Below are 14,183 nucleotides of genomic sequence, written 5' to 3' on the forward strand. Positions count from 1 at the left end.
TGCAGAAAGGGAGCCAGCACTAAGCACACCTGCTGCATGCGCCTCCAGTCATCATCGGGGACGATGGACGGGATGTTGCTGGTCTTGTCCCTTCTCTGAGCGGCGGAAACAGTGGCCTGGGCAAGGTACTGGTTGACAGCGTGCTTCTGTTCAACCAGACGCTCCAACATCGCCAGGGTGGAGTTCCAGCGAAATGGAACGTCAAGGATCAGCCGATGGCGTGGCAGCTCCAGCTCCTTTTGCACGTCTTCCAGGCTCGCACAGGCTGCAGCCGAGTGCCGGAAGTGACGCACAACGTTCCTTGCCATTTCCAGCAGTTCGCCCATCCCCTGGTAGGTGCGCAAGAACTTCTGCACCACCAGGTTCAGCACGTGGGCAAGACAGGTGATGTGGGTCAGGTTTCCCCTGTCAATTGCGGCAACCAGATTGGCCCCATTGTCGGCCACCACCTCTCCGACTCTGAGGCCTCTGGGGGTCAGCCAAATCCTCTCCTGCTCCTTGAGTTTGGCCAACACATGGGTTGCCGTCAGTTTGGTCTTCCCAAGGCTGACCAAGTGCAGCAGCGCTTGGCAGTGGCGGGCCTTCACGCTGCTGCTGAGGCGGGGGGTTTGGCCAGGTGTGCCGGAGGAAGGCAGAGGATCGGAGGAACCTGCTGCAGTTCCCCTGACCCTGCGGGGTGGCACCACCCACTGTGTTGCTGCTGCTGCTGTGCCCGCTGCTGCTCTCCCATCCTCACCCCCTTCCACCAAGCTGACCCAGTGGACAGTGAAGGACAGGTAGCGGCCTGTCCCGAAGCGGCTGCTCCAGGAGTCCATGGTGACGTGGACCCTTTCACCAACCGCGTGCTCCAGCCCTCGCTCCACATTGGCCATCACAAAGCGGTGCAGTGCAGGAATGGCCTTGCGGGCGAAAAAGTGTCTGCTGGGGAGCTGCCAGTCTGGGGCTGCACAAGCAAGCAGCGCACGCATGTCGCTCCCCTCCTGCACGAGCGTGTACGGCAGGAGTTGGGAGCACATGGCCCGTGCCAGCAAGCCGTTTAGCTGACGCACGCGACAGCTGCTGGGAGGCAGAGCCCTAACCACCCCCTGGAAGGACTCGCTCAAAAGGCTCTGGCGTGGCCTTTTGCTGGCACGGGAATCAGCGGACACGGCAGAGGAGGCCACTGAGGACTGGCTGCCAGAACAGGCCTCAGTGTCGGCGGGAGGAGTTGCAGAGGGGGGAGGAGCAGTGCGTTTCCGCACTCCTGCTGGTGCTGCTGGAGGAGCAGGAGGGCGGGTGGCTGCTGTTGCTGCTGCTGCTGCTGAAGGCTGTGCAGTGATGGGTGTGGTGCCACTGCCAGCACCAGATGCCTTCAGCCTCTGGAACTCCTCATGCTGGTGGAAATGTTTCGCAGCAAGGTGGTTGATGAGCGAGCTGGTGCTGAACTTTAAGGGGTCTGCACCTCTGCTCAACTTCCGCTGACAGTGGTTGCAAGTGGCGTACTTGCTGTACACTGTGGGCATGGTAAAAAATCGCCAGATTGGTGACAAAAACAACCCCCTGCGGCCTGGAGCCGCTGCTGCCTGTCTCCCTGTGGTGGTTGGGGCGGGGGCTTGGGTGCGGCTGGTGGTGGTACTGGCAGATGCTGCTGCTGCTGCTGCTGAGCCTGAGACACCAGCAGGCTGTGGGACCTGCCTACTGCTGCCAATGCTTGCAATGATGCGCCTCCTTGCAAGGCCCACAAGTGCATTCTCCTCCTCAGAGCTGCTGATGACGACATCCCCTGGAGCTGGTGGCACCCAGTCTTTGTCTGTCACCGTGTCATCATCATCCTCCCCCTCCTGAAACATGTCCTGCTGGGATGATGACCCCCCAAACTCCTCTCCTGATGCATGGATGGGCTGCTTGACTGTCGCCACAGTCTTGCTGTCCAATCCCTCCTCCCCCAAAGTGCCCATCAGCATCTCCTCCTCAAGATCGCCAACAACAGCAGACAATTTACTCATGATGCCTGGGGTCAAAAGACTGCTGAATGACAGGTCGGCGACTGACGGTGAACTGGCCTCCTCCCCAGGCCCTGCTGGGCGGCTGCTGCGAACAGAGGTGGTGGTGGTGGTGGTGAGGGTGGAGGCCTCGGATGCAGAGCTGATGGCAGGCTGCTCATCCTCCGTCATCAGTTGCACCACAGTGTCTGCATCCTTTTCCTCAATGGGACGTTTCCGACCCGGCTGGAGGAAAATAGGAGCAGGTACTACACGCTGCTGCTGCTGTGTCTCTGCAGCGTGAGTTGCTCCTGCTGGGCGGCGCCCAAGGCGTCCACGGCCAGTGGCTATAGGAGGAATGTTAGCCACTGACGCAGCTGCTGCTGCTGCGGAACTGTGCATGGTGGCGCGGCCGCGGCTTGCCACAATGCTGCTCCCTTCCCTCTTGATTCCCTTGCTGCCCTTCCCCTTGCCCAAACCGCGCTGGCTGCCACTTCCAGACATTTTTGATGTTTTGGGCGTAAACAAAAAAGTTTTTTAAAAGGGCGGGTGAAAAAGTGGGGTACTTTAATGGAGTGGGTTGGTGGGTGAGGTGACACTAATCACTAAGTGATTAGATCGCTAAGTGATTACTAGTACAGTACTAATACAAAATACAATAAATCAGTAATCAGTATAAGTGTGAACAGTGAACAGTGAGTGTGTCCCCTAGTACACTAACTAGAAAATACAATAATCAGTAGTAATCAGATTAAGTAGAAGGAAATAGAGTGTGTGTGTGTACTGAGTGAACGCACACACATACGCAGGAGCTAGCCTATGAACAGTGACTGAGTGTCCCTAGTAGTAAGTAGTAAGTAAGTGTACAACTAGAAATTACAATAATCAGTAGTAATCAGAAGGAAATAGAGTGTGTGTACTGACAGTGCACGCACACACACACACGCAGCACAGGAGCTAGCCTATGAACAGTGACTGAGTGTCCCTAGTAGTAAGTAGTTAGTAAGTAGTAAGTACAACTAGAAATTACAATAATCAATAGTAATCAGAAGGAAATAGAGTGTGTGTGTGTACTGTGCACGCACACACGCAGGAGCTATGAACAAACAGTGACAGTGAGTGTCCTAGTACAGTTACTACAAAATACAATCACTCAGTAGTAAAGGTAGGACAGCAGAAACACTGGTATAATAAACTAACAGAGGACAGTCACAGGAGGACAGCTGCCCACACAGGCAAGGCCCTGAGGCCTAAAGCAGTGTAAGCTTGCCTGCAGCAGCTGTGTCTGTCTCTATGTAACACACAAGCTACTAACTAAAATACAATGTCTATCTAACTAACAACAATATAGGTGTGTATAGGAGGTGTATGTGAGCAAAAACGCTAGGTAGTTGACCACAATAAAGCTCTTGCTAAGCCAAAGCACAAAGGAGCAGATATCTCTCTGTACAAAGTCAGGCAAGGACGGAAAAACGGAACATGGCGGCCACTATTTATAGGATAGGGGCTGGCCAGGGTCCCCCTCTGTGATTGGCTGCCGTCAGAGGGCCTGGGAGCCCTCTGATTGGCTCTAAGGACATCAATCTGGGCTATGACGCTATTCGAGCTCGGTATTCGAGCTCGAATAGCGCTGTTAGCTCGAATAGCTCGAATAGTGAATGGGCTATTCGAGTTCACTCGAATAGCCCATTCGAGTAGCTGCAGCTATTCGAGCTCGGTATTCGAGTTCGAATAGCTGAAAAAGAGCTCGAATATTCGAGCTACTCGAATATTCGAGCTCTGCTGAGCACCACTGCTTGTCCCTCCTCATCCCTGGGCCAGCTTGTTTCTCACAAATGTTATGTTCACCCAGTAAGCTTCAGTCCCATACCAGTACCTCTTCCTGAAATACAGGTTTCATGTCAGTGGCATTCTGTTTAACACCGTATTCACTATTTTAAGGTTTAAATATGGTAATGCTAAAAATCCTATATGTAATTAAACAGACCTAAACTGAAAAGTTTAGATCAACTTTCTTAACGTTTTTTGCCTGTGTAAGGGCTCAAACCCACCAGAGTGATTTTCAGAAAGTTTAGGGAGCGATTCAAACCGCTAGCGATTTCCCTAAACGCTCAGCTGATGTTAATGGATGGGCCAAATTCCACTGGAGAGATTGCGATTACCAAATCACAAAACGCAGGACATGCAGCATTTTTCACGTTTAGCGTTAGCGATTAGCTTTAGTGTTTCTTCAATGTAAAGTATATAAACGCTAGCGTAATTCCTCATCAAAAACTGCACAGTGTGATTTTGCTAGCGTTTTAAAGTTACTGCACACTGTAATAAAATTAAAATTAATTGAAAGGACCAATCAGAATTAAAACGCTAATCGCTACACAACCGCTGGCAAATTGAATACACTTTTTAAAATCGCTCCTGAAAACGCTCATGAAATCGCTTGCAAACTGCTCATACAAAACGCTAGTGATTGCGATTAGCAATAGCGTTTTGTAGTGGGTTCCAGGCCTGAAGGAGGAAGGGTAAGGCAGGCAATGGGAAGAGACATGTTGCTCACAAACCTAGAGGTCTGAAGCTCTGATTTCTGGTTATGGCTACAAAGGCCTTCTACAAAGCCCATTTCTGCTTCTAGATGCCTATTCTTTTTTCATCTACTAAGAAAACAACCACTGTTGAAATAGACAGAGAGCAGACCAATGCATGACTGGCACAGTTTGAAAAATGACATTATTCCCAGCTTAAGTTATACCACATGAGCAACATTCTTTAAAAATGTCTTTGGTGTGCTTCTAATGTTGGGAATAAACAAATGGGTACAATATGTTCACAAAGAATATGTTTCTGTTTAAGATGAGGCAGTACTAAAACAATTTAAGAAGCACTGGTCAAGTTAAGGTGTCAAATCGGAGGAGAATCAATTATGTCCCATTGTGCTTGATCAATGTAAATTGGGTGATATTATCTGCCCGATTTGAGAAAATTTGTCAATCAAGCAGGACAGAAAATATTGGATGATTGTCAAGGAATAAGCTGATGTTCACATGATTTACCGGTAACCAACACAGAATCGATTTTTAGTTCCAGTGCTTGCATAAACATGGGTACCCAAAAAAGTGTTCAATTGACTAGGATCTCACTAGCAGTGTGTGGGTCATTAGCAAATTCTTTTTTTTAACAGTTGAAAGTTATTGAATTTTAAAACATTTATACAACACTGGTGAACCACCAGAACATAAAACAATCCCAACAGCCCTAACCCTCCCATCCCCCCACCCCCCAGTGCATTGTGCAGTCAAAAGGAGAAGATCAGCAGAACAAGGGGTAAACCCACATACTGGGTACATTATGATATACCATTAAACAGCAGTATCAGGTGTGTGAGAGGACATACATTCAGACCATTGAAGCCAAATTCTATCAAATTTCAATGGACACTTCCTGTTCAGGTAATTTATACCAGACCATGACTTTATTGACTCTCTTGAAACAGGAATTCTTAGTGGGAGGTTGATCTGAGAGCCACTTAAAAACAGTTCCCTTCGAGCATACAGGCACAGTATCTTAACCAGCATAATTTGGTAATTAGAAAGAGTGGCATCGGTATAAAGGCCAAGGAGGAGGGATTTGGGATCCAGTACAACTCTTTCACCCATGACCTCTGTTAACACTTTAGCTACTATGCACCAGTAATTTTGTAGTATGTCACAAGATCATATCATATGGAAGAAGTGCCACTCCTCCCTCTGACACTTATGCCGTGCATACACGGCTCGTTTTATGCACCAGATCGAGCCAGCGGCTCGATGCTGGCGCATCCCCGCTCGTCCGCGCGTGCGCTTGGATAGATTGCCACTCGTCCCCGCCGGTGCTTCCTTATTACGGCTTGATTCCCTGCCATTGTCCGCCAGCGGGAATCGAGTTTCGAGGCGTAGTTTGGGGAATTAATCTGGAATAAATTTCAGAAAGGGGTCTTTCCATTTTTGCCTCTAAGGCCGGTTACACACTAAAAACATGCAGGAGAACGGCTCCTGCACGCGTTGCGGGGTGTCGTCGGGAATCTGCGGTGCGACGCTAAGTAGCGGCAGTAGTAGTTAATTAACCCAAAGGGGAAACGCCGATTCCCGACGATAAAATGCGTCGGGATGCATCGTACCGCAACGCATCGAAACGCAGCATCGGGTGTGGAAGGTAAATGAAAGTCTATGGACTTTCCTTTTACCTTGGTTAACGCAAAGTATAGACTTTGCGTTAAAACACCGAAAAAGGTCTCTGGTGTGAAAGAGCCCTAATGAAAGTCTATGGGCCGCAGGAAAAAACGCATATGCATTTTCTGTGCGTTTTCAAAGCTGCATTTTCAAACCCCTGGTTTTGTTGTATATTATGCAAGAATGTTGCAAAAACGCACATAATAAAATGTGAACACAATGGTATGCATTTTCATGCGTTTTAAATGCATTTTTATATGCGTTTTTTCAACATTTTTTTTTTACTGTATTTTTGATTCCTGTTGTCTCCCAAGTGACTTGCATAAATGGAAATATAAAAACGCATAGAAAACGCATATGTGTTTCGTATATGCAAACCACAAACGCATTAAAATGCACGAAAAACGCATCGCAAACACATCAAAAACGCAGTAAAACCGCACACAACATTAACATAAAACTTGACATAAAATGCAGCCTTTCACGCTATGTCATATGTGAACCCAGCTGTACAAAAACCTGATGATAATCCAGTTTGTAGTGATGGAGGGGTGGTGGTTGGGGGAGGGGGGGAGGTGAGGTGACAGGTTTGTTTTAATTATCATTTCATCATTATGCTAAGCGCATGCTCAAATGTGTATATGTTCCACTCCCTTTGTTATTGGTAGAAGCTGTGATTTTTACCTTGGTTTTGTAAATAAAAACTAACAGTATTACCTGGCGTCCACATCTCCGTACACCCCTTTTGCACGTACGCGTTCTACAACCTCAGTAAATCCGCTCCAGGGTGTCACCTTTGCCACTTTGCGTAATGTTTCTTTTTATATGTTTTGTGTCCCAAGCTAATCTCTATTTCAATATGAATTTGTGATTTAAATACATTATAAATTTTCCCAAGCCTGATTAGTATGCATGGAAACCGAGGTGATCTGAGTCATACTCTGCTGTGCCTGTATCTGCTTACATCTCAGATACCTGAATATGCCTTTAAGTGACTGGAATGTTTGATAATGCATGGGCCCCCTTTGACAGATTTGGTTTCTCTTTCATGGATAAGTTCGGCATACATTATTGATAATAATGATAAAATGGGAAATGCGCCATTCACTTTACCTCCTGCACTGTAAAACAAATTCTATGGCTGGAAACGTATCCCTCTGCATAACAGATCTGTGCGAGCTCTTATATTATTCATGTAAATTCTTTCAAAGGGCTTTGTAAGTATTGTTCTCATTTGCATGCAAAGAAAGGCAGCATCCACGTGGTGAAGCACAGAGGGAAGCTTGACAGCACACCTGCCACATGGATGTTTCACTATGGAACAATAGGGGGTAGAAGGGGTGCACAATCCCACCATCCTCATGCAAATTGGAGATAGGCTGCTTTTTTTCTTCTTATAATGGCTCTGAGTGACAATAGAGGACTGTCAGTGTGCTCAGTGACTATACCGTATGTCAAATATTTAACCTATTGCAGTGGAAAGGATGTTAGATAATGGATAAGAAAACAAAGGCAGCCAATCTTAACCACTTAACAACCTCTGCCACGCTTATCTACGCCCCTTTAAACTTCACCTGAGTCACAGGGGCGTAGATAGGCAACTCCTGTTTATTTTGCTGCTGTGCCCGATCGCGTTCGCGTCCGCGTGCACGCGGATGTGCATACGCGTCGGGCACCCGCTGGTCCGTGATTGGCTGATGTGAACATGTGTTCACAAAGCCAATGGCAGTGCTCATTCATGCAGAATGTGTGTAAACATTGCATCAGTCTCTATGCTGTTACAGTTACTGAGATCACTCGTGAGAGGATCTCAGATAACTAACACAGCATTAGTGACTGATCAGCATCAGTGAGGGTTTTTTTTAAATAAATTATACCCCCATTAAGCCCATTAACCCTTGCCTCCCTTAAATGTGAAAATTGCTGTGGTTTTTAGGTGAAAAACCCTGTGGTAGAGAAGTGGTTAAGGTGGCCACACACACCATACAATTTTTTAAAATATCTGTTCAATTTAATAATTGCAATCAATTTTTCTGACTGATTGTAACATTTCAAAAATATGAACAATGTACCACACACCTATGTTCAATTTTTCCCCAATTATGATAAAACTGATTGGAAACACTGAGAAAATTGCTAGGGTGTGTATATTAATAAATTGACAATCTAACACACACCATACAATCTTTAAAGAAATTGAAGAAAAATATCTGGCATTCCGGATCGATATAAATCGAAAAAAAACGGGAAATCCGATCAGATTTTTAAGTCGAATGAAAAAAAATCTCTCGATTTTTTTCGGGAGATATGATCGTTTTTATCGAATTGCTGTAAAATCGGATCATTTTATTGTATCGTGTGTGGCCACCTTAAGGCAATAGGTTATAAATCTGGGTAGAAAGTACATAACAAGCTGTATACTTGCAACAATGGAATACTATAAGACATTGCTTCTGCCAGCACCCGCTCTGCAAGAACAGCAGGATTCCCCTGCCGCGACGAACGACTCCGGGGGGACACGCGTGTCCCCGCCGGCGGCCCATAGGAGAGCGAGTGAGGCGGGGGGGGGAGGAGAGAGAGGCAGAGAAAAAGCCGGCGGCTTGAATTGTTACATTGCCGCCGGCTGAATTGCAATAAATTCACTAAGTTGTTATACGTTTGGCAGCTGCGCTGCGGCCAGAAGATACATTAACCTCAGAGGAATCATTCCATTTCTAACATTGGCCGCAGCGCAGCGGCCACTTCGCGCATTGGCCGGCCAGAACCCGAAGTGGCCGGCCAGAACTAGAAGTGGCCAAACTTCGGGTTCTGGCCGTAACATATACATCAATCAAGGAGTGTAATTCTCCCTCCTCCCTTGCTCCCTCCTCCGGAGGAGGAGGATCTTGTCTTCCAGGGATTTGTAGGATGTCAAAAGCACACTCAAATACATTAGCCAGGAATCAAACCCAGGTCAACTGCTTGAAGGGTAGCTATGCTCACCACTATACTACCAACACTACAGGCTGAAGCCAGCCTAGCTGGCCTGGGAAGGATGAAAAGCTAGGTGGCCATGCAACCATTCCTGCTAACCTAAAGCTTACTTGTGTCTTACAACACATTGGCTTAAGACTTTACCAAATCCAATGCTCCAATATGGGGAAGCTTCTCTGTTTGCTGTTTGTTTTTGTTTTTTTTTTTGTTTTTTTAAGTGTGGTGTCACAGTTCACTCATCTCTTTAACTACAAGAAAGGCCCAGGAGTAGTCTTAGCTACCGTAATATCTATGTTATGGCAGGGCCCTTATTACTCTTTCTCTTACAGGGCTATGGAAACAGTTTTGTGCATGCGATAAAGCGGGGTGCAAAAATGAAATCATGCCTAGCAGAGGTTGATTTCGATCCATCAACCTTTGGGTTATGGGCCCAGCACACTTCCGCTGCGCCAGATACTTATACCCTGAACAGTCATTTTGAGGCATTTGGTTTCCAGACTACTCCTCATGGTTGGGGCCCCTAAAATTCCAGGGCAGTATAGGAACCCCACAAGTGACCCCATTTTAGAAAGAAGACACCCCAAGGTATTCCGTTAGGTGTATGATGAGTCCATAGAAGATTGTATTTCTTGTCACAAGTTAGTGGAAAATGACACTTTGTGAAAAAAAAAACAATAAAAATCCATTTCCTCTAACTTGTGACAAAAAAAATAAAATCCTTCTATGAACTCGCCATACTCCTAACAGAATACCTTGGGGTGTTGTCTTTCCAAAATGGGGTCACTTGTGGGGTTCCTAAACTGCCCTGGCAATAATTTTTACACATACCCATGCTGAGTGGGAGAAATATCTTTGTAAATTGACAATTGTGTGTAAGAAAATAAAAAAAATGTAATTTACAGAGATATTTCTCCCACCCAGCAAGGGTATGTGTAAAAATACACCCTAAAACACATTATACTACTTCTCCAGAGTACGGCAATAACACATGTGTGACACTTTTTTGCAGCCTAGGTGCGCTAAGGGGCCCAACGTCCTATGAGTACCTTTAGGATTTCACAGGTCATTTTGAGGCATTTGGTTTCTAGACTACTCCTCACGGTTTAGGGCCCCTAAAATGCCAGGGCAGTATAGGAACCCCACAAGTGACCCCATTTTAGAAAGAAGACACCCCAAGGTATTCCGTTAGGTGTACGATGAGTTCATACAAGATTTAATTTTTTGTCACAAGTTAGTGGAAAATTACAATTTGTGAAATAAAACCTATAAAAATAAATGTCCGCTAACTTGTGTCAGAAAATAAAATCTTCTATGAACTCACCATGCCCCTTAGTGAATACTTTGGGATGTCTTCTTTCCAAAATGGGGTCATTTGGGGGGTATTTATACTATTCTGGAATTCTAGCACCTCATGAAACATGACCGGTGCTCAGAAAAGTCAGAGATGCTTCAAAATGGGAAAATTCACTTTTTGCACCAAAGTTTGTAAACACTATAACTTTTACCCAAACCAATAAATATACACTTATTGTTTTTTTTTTTTTTTATCAAAGACATGTAGCACAATAAATTTGGACAAAAATGTATATAGAAATTTTACTTCATTTGAAAAATGTCAGCACAGAAGGTTAAAAAAAAACATTTTTTTGACAAAATTCATGTCTTTTTTGATGAATATAATACAAATAAAAAAATAACGACAGCAATCAAATAGCACCAAAAGAAAGCTTTATTAGTGACAAGAAAAGGAGGTAAAATTCATTTAGGTGGTAGGTCGTATGACCGAGCAATAAACCGTGAAAGCTGCAGTGGTCTGAATGGAAAGAAAGTGTCTGGTCCTTATGGGGTTTTAAGATTGTAGTCCTTAAGTGGTTAAACGTTGCCCAATTGGCACTAAGCGGCCTAAAGTGTGCCAAAAAACATCCCCCACACCATTACACCACCACCACCAGCCTGCACAGTGGTAACAAGGCATGATGGATCCATGTTCTCATTCTGTTTATGCCAAATTCTGACTCTATCGAGACTCATCAGACCAGGCAACATTTTTCAACTGTCCAATTTTGGTGAGCTCGTGCAAATTGTAGCCGATTTTTCCTACTTGTAGTGGAGATGAGTGGTACCCGGTGGTGTCTTCTGCTGTTGTAGCCCATCCGCCTCAAGGTTGTGCGTGTTGTGGCTTCACAAATGCTTTGCTCAGAGCCGGGACAAGGTCCTCCAGCACCCAAGGCTGAGACACCAAAGTGCGCCCCTCCATCCCTCCACCCCAGCCGTCACACAATGATTGCTATTAGACTAGAGGCACCCCAGGGCCCCCAACACCTTAATCTCTAGTTCTATGGCTTGTAGTCACTTCCATGTATCTCCTTTTCTTATTTCTTTCTGCTTCAAACACAATTAGGAATGACAGCTGAATGAATTGTGCGCCCCCTCCTACACTGCGCCCTGAGGCTGGAGCCTCTCCAGCCTATGCCTCGGCCCGGCCCTGGCTTTGCTGCATACCTTGGTTGCAATGAGTGGTTATTTCAGTCAACGTTGCTCTTCTATCAGCTTGAATCAGTCTCCTCTGACCTTTAGCATCAACAAGGCATTTTCGCCCACAAGACTGCCGCTTACTAGATGTTTTTTCCCTTTTCACACCGTTCTTTGTAAACCCTAGAAATTGTTGGGCGTGAAAATCCCAGTAACTGAGCAGATTGTAAAAATACTCAGACCGGCCCATCTGGCACCAACAACCATGCCATGCTCAAAATTGCTTAAATCACCTTTCTTTCCCATTCTGACTTTCAGTTTGGAGTTCAGGAGATCAGAATCAGAATCAGAATCAGCTTTATTCGCCAAGTATGCCAGAGGCATACCCGGAATTGTTTTTGGAGCACATGGCACGGCATTTGTACATACATACATAGACTTGCATACATATGTCGTAGTGAGGGCTACATAAACATGAACATTGTGAGGGGCATACAGTCAAGCGGGGGTTATATGCAGAAGGAACAGAAACACAAGTTGTCATGTGAGGTTCGAGTTCAGTTGGAGTACCGCCTGGGGGAAGAAGGTACTCCGGCGTCTGGAGGTTCTGGTGGGGACAGTACTGTAGCGGCGGCCCAGTGGAAGGAGCTTGAAGAACCGACTGCCTGGGTGGGAGGGGTCGGACGAGATCTTGATGGCCCTCGTCCTCATTCTGGCCGTGTGGAGGAGATCGAGGGGTGGCAGTGGCAGACCAATGATCTTTTCTGCAGTGCTGATTACCCGGTGGAGTTTGTACTTGTCGCTAGCAGATGCCCCTGCGTACCAGACGATGAGGGATGAGCAAAGGATGGACTCCACGGTGGCAGTGTAGGAGCTCCTGAGCAGCTCGCATGGGATGCCAAATTTTTTCAGTTGGTGCAAGAAGAATAACCTCTGCTGAGCCTTTTTCTGGGTAATGGAGGTGTTCTCCCCCATTTTAGGTCCTTGGTGATGGTTGTGCCGAGGAACAGAACGCAGGGGACCCTGGAGACTTCGGTATCCCTTATGAGGACAGGGTGGAGAGGGGGTGGGCGTCTCCTGAAGTCCACAACCAGTTCCACTGTCTTAGCTGCGTTGAGGACTAGGTTGTTATCTGTGCACCAGTTGCAGATCCTGTCTATCTCGCTGCGGTAGGCATCTTCATTGTTGCCACTGATGAATCCAATGATTGTGGTGTCATCCGCAAACTTGATGACCTTGACAGAGTCATCAGTTGAGGTGCAGCTGTTGGTGTACAAGGAGAACAGGAGCGGGGACAGGACGCATCCTTGCGGAACGCCTATGTTAGTAGTTCTCACCTTGGAGTAGCAGTTGTCTTGACATGGACCACACCCCTAAATGCATTGAAGCAACTGCTATGTGATTGGTTGATTAGATAATTGCATTAATGAAAATTGAACAGGTGTTCCTAATAATCCTTTAGGTGAGTGTAACTTTCACCATAAATGTCACATGCGGACCAGTATCGCAAAAGTTGTAAGATTTAAAATGTAAACACATACAAATAAGAAGTATGTTTCTTCCAGAGTAAAATTAGCCATAAATTACTTTTCTCCTACATTGCTGTCACCTACAGTAGGTAGCAGAAATCTGACAAAACTGACAGGTTTTAGACTAGCCAATCTCCCCATGGGGGATTTTCAGGATTTTCTTTATTTTCAAAAACACTTTGTTAAAGGCAGTTGCTCCGTCCAACTAACAAAAAAGTGTGCATTGAGTAGGGAGGCTGACCAGCATCATTGTATAAATCATTTTCAGGGAGTATCTTTATAAAGAATAAAGGTCATGCTGAGAATCCCTATGAAGTGATAGACTACTCCAAAACCTGTCAGTTCTGTCAGATTTCTACTTCTTACTGCAAGTGCCAGAATCATACGATAAAAGTAATTTAGGTTCATTTTACTCAGAAATAAACATATTTCTTATTTGTATGTGTTTATATGTATTTTAAATTTTACAATTATTCCCAACAGTGGTCCTTTATGGTATCATTTATGCACTGCATTTTTTCCCAGTATGTAAAAGGACTGCATTTTCACATATTTTCTTTGCTCTAAGGCCCAGTGCACACCAAAAACCGCTAGCAGATCCGCAAAATGCTAGCAGATTTTGAAACGCTTTTTCTTCTTTTTCTGCAGCGTTTCAGCTAGCGTTTTGCGGTTTTGTGTAGCGGTTTTGGTATAGTAGATTTCATGTATTGTTACAGTAAAGCTGTTACTGAACAGCTACTGTAACAAAAACGCCTGGCAAACCGCTCTGAAGTGCCGTTTTTCAGAGCGGTTTGCGGTTTTCCTATACTTAACACTGAGGCAGAAACGCATCCGCAATCCAAAATCTGCAGCAGCCCGGGAGTATGCGTTTCTGCAAAATGCCTCCCGCTCTGGTGTGCACCAGCCTATTGAAATACATTACCCTGGCGGATCCGCACCCGAAAGCGGATCGCAAACCGCAGCAGAACCGCTCTGGTGTGCACTAGGCCTGAGTGTTTACAAAAACTCAGAAAAATGTGCGAATAGCATTTGTAAATATTTTCTAA

At 45.8% G+C, this 14,183-nt stretch overlaps 1 protein-coding gene across 1 annotated transcript in view; it reads right to left on the reverse strand.

Moving 5' to 3' along the window:
* LOC137532726 (adhesion G-protein coupled receptor D1-like) overlaps positions 1-14,183 on the reverse strand; it is a 603,228-nt gene that overhangs the window by 461,152 nt on the left and 127,893 nt on the right. The gene's annotated exons all lie outside the window — the stretch shown is intronic.

This window comes from Hyperolius riggenbachi, chromosome 1, assembly GCF_040937935.1.
Source record: "Hyperolius riggenbachi isolate aHypRig1 chromosome 1, aHypRig1.pri, whole genome shotgun sequence".
In the NCBI taxonomy this organism is placed as follows: Eukaryota; Metazoa; Chordata; class Amphibia; order Anura; family Hyperoliidae; genus Hyperolius; species Hyperolius riggenbachi.